The sequence below is a fragment of the Pinus tabuliformis genome, chromosome 7 (assembly GCF_031772625.1).
Source record: "Pinus tabuliformis cultivar Carrire ecotype Pingquan chromosome 7, CPIR1, whole genome shotgun sequence".
Classification (NCBI taxonomy): domain Eukaryota; kingdom Viridiplantae; phylum Streptophyta; class Pinopsida; order Pinales; family Pinaceae; genus Pinus; species Pinus tabuliformis.
Window position 1 is genome coordinate 1,534,546,046 of NC_142293.1, and position 3,464 is coordinate 1,534,549,509.

General features: G+C 32.9%; 1 non-coding gene across 1 annotated transcript; it reads left to right on the forward strand.

Annotated features, from left to right (window-relative positions):
• The first annotated feature begins 307 nt into the window (after positions 1–307).
• On the forward strand, positions 308–380 carry TRNAK-UUU (transfer RNA lysine (anticodon UUU)). The gene has a single exon. It is a non-coding gene; the product is annotated as a tRNA-Lys (tRNA).
• The last annotated feature ends 3,084 nt before the right edge of the window (positions 381–3,464 follow it).

Below are 3,464 nucleotides of genomic sequence, written 5' to 3' on the forward strand. Positions count from 1 at the left end.
TAACCCTTACGAAAAATTAAAACTTAAATTACCTTTTCATAAATTAAAAATATCTCCATATAAAACTAATAATAACCTAGAATGATTTAAAATGATTATACCAAACATCCCCTACGAAATAAGATTAAAGACCAAACATCCCCTACTTATCAATATAAATTAGACGCTTATAAACGCAAGAAAATCGATTATAATAATCCCCGCTGCCTTGAGGGAAGGCAAGGACCAATGAGAAATGAGTAGGATTCTTTTAGGATTTTTTGAAATGTAATTTTACCTTCTAGTAATATTTTTTCAAGACAAGCTAGCCGTCTTAGCTCAGCTGGTAGAGCGCGTGGCTTTTAACCACGTGGTCGTGGGTTCGATTCCCACAGACGGCGGTCATTGAAAACTTTAATTATTAGTATGTTCTCTTTTACTTTCGGGAATACAACCCTCTAATAGTGACGTACTTTCGGGAATACAACCCTCTAATAGTGACCTCTCGCACGTGTCTGCGCCAAGCGATATAAACATAAATCTAAATTATATGATATGATGTAAATAAATATAATATTATGAAAATGATATTAAATATTTATTTAATATTATGTTAAATTATTGACTATATAAAGTTAAACATTTAGTTTTTGCTTTTTGGACATTGCACTTTAATATAAACATACTATAAGAATTAATAATAGTTATATACGGATCTAATATGATTAATAATAATAATGTAAAAATGTGTTATTGTCGTCATTAATTGGAATGAGTGAGTTTAGTTTTATTTACTTTTGGATCTATCATGTGTCGAGACAGATCAAATCACTCGAGGTGCAATTTTTTTTTCAAATTCCACACTTCAAAAAGAAGGTTTTCAATTTTGTTGATTCTTTTTAGTCATTCTAGGTTACTAAATACTCCAACATAGATCCATCTTAAATACGGATCTAACATGAGCTGAAAGGGATCCAATTTTTTCACGTGTAATTTTTTTATGAGCAGACATTATTTAAATGTTTTGTATAGCTATTTAATTTTTCTATTTATAACTTTTTCATAATTTTTATTTTGACAGACATGGACAAAATTTCAACTCAATTTTAATCACTGAAAGACACCATTACACATTACACATCACACTAAGTTGTAAAATAAACCTCTTTAACTTAATAAATTTATAAGCAACAAACGACCAAATAAAATAAATATATAAATATCACCTTATACTTTTTTCCTTAAAGTTTCTTGATTCCTTGTGTAATTAAAAGGAGAGTGTCAATCTCAAGGTCGAGTTAGATATGGCAGTGTAGTTTCAAGATGCACTCCAAAGTGAGCATGGTGATAGAGGCGCAAAGTCGAAAATTTTAAGCAAATAGCTGGAATTGGCAACACGTTTACCCAAATAAGCGAATGACAACATTTCAAAGGAGGCTTGGTAATTGAGTAGATAACCATTTTTTACTTCAATATTGTAACAATGTCTTCTACCAAAAGTAGCTTGACCACGCAGTGTGGTTGTTTATTGTTATCTTCTCGGTTGTCGCACCCGAGAAATTTGACCCTTGCACTAATGGACAAAGATGCGATGAACAAAGTTTTGTTTGCAATTGGTATTGTAAATTATGTGAATTAAGGTAATTATGTACCTTAATTTATCATATGGTTATTTTCAAAGAGGTGCTTCAACTTCTTCGGCCTATTTTAGTTAATTCGAAAATTCCAAATTAATTCCATCACTATCACCACTATATCACATTAAAAGGCGGAAGTTAATTCATATCAAAAGTCTTAGAATGAATATGTTTTAAATATGTTGTGTGTAATAATTTTATGTTAAAGTTTATGTAATAAAGGATAATAAAGACAAAATAAAGTTAAGGTCATAGGACACATATTCTAAATTGAATTTTGGGCTAAGTACTATAGTGGACATCACTTTCAGTGTATTAATGACTTTGGAAATTGGCAAATGAAAAGATGTGTTAATTGACATTTATTTATGAAAATAAAGGAAAATGGAGGTGAAGAGACGCATATTTGCATGCTAAGGAAATTAGAAGGAAAATTAAGGAAAATGAAGAAAAATGAGACATCAATACAAAGGCTTCAGAGAACCAGTTCACAGATTTTGTCAGTTTAGATTTAGAGGCTTCAGAGAACCAGTTCACAGATTTTGTCAGTATAGATTTAGAGTTAATTTAAGAGAGAGAGAGAGAGAGAGAGAGAGAGCAAACAAGCAAGCAAAGAAAGGAAAATGAAAGAAAGGAGAAGTTTGGATCAACAACTTCAACAAGAATATTTTGCAGGTAACAGGTTGCATGTGTGATTTCCTAGCTGAGGCGTTAATGCATGCTTCATGAATTTGTTTATTTGGTTCATTTTTTGTTATTGGCATGTGTTTTGTCGGGTTTGACAATTTTTCTAGCCTTGCCTTTCCATTTCATTGATAGCCATGGTGTGATGGGATTCATTTTTTAGTTGAGCTTTGGTTTGTCAGAAGGTTTTGGAACAATGTGAGGTGGTCTCAGGAAAATTCCTAGGGGTTGGGGGTGGAGATGGTTTTATCTGGGAAGCCCTTGACAGGTGGGAGGAGATAGGAAAATTCCTCAAGGTATGGTGAAGAATTCTAAGACATCTAAGCTTGGTTTGGTTTTGTGATCTCGGGACTAGTTTAGGTGAGATCACTGTAGTTTGAGGATGGGGTTAGCTTGACCTTTGGATTTCCTTGGTTATTTATGTCTTGGCTTATGCCATGAGATCCCACATTCATGCTTGGAATATGGCACGAGGGTGATTGGTTGAAAGAAATATTTGGTTCAAATCAGTATATGGTCAGGTGGTACATGGAAGTCCCTAACTTGGTTGGCTTTTGCATATGTTAAAAAGAGTTATTTTTCTATTGTGATCTATCACAATTTGTATCTGTTGTTACGTTGCTTTGATCATTGTTCTATCATGGTTAATAATTTGGTTATATGTTGGTTATACGCATGATTTAAAATGTGTTCTAGTTATGGTTCTTATTATGCTTGATAAGTTAATGAATGGTTTATGAACGCATGGACTAATTAGTGTGGTTGTATCTACTTGAAATGATGTTAGACATTCTTGGTTATATTTATATGAATTTCAAATATTTATTCTCAGATATGCATTCATGACTTGTAGCTTACATATTTACCATATGTTTGATAAAATGTCTAGTGCACGTTCTAGTTAGTCTAGGTCAAGTTTTGGCTTCAAGTTTGAATGATTAGCATTGTCATTAGAGAAATTTGATTCTAGAAAGTTACAAGAAATTTTGGGTAGTAGTTAGGAGGCTAGCCTAGAAAAGTGGCTCAAATCTTAGGTCCATAGGCATAGAACTGAAGGTCTGAGGTCATAACTGCATGGAGCAAGGCTTGTGATTGCAGTTGGAGGCTCACAACCCCATGCAAGTAGTGTTAGGGGTGTGGTTATAGGTGTAGGTTAGATAGAAA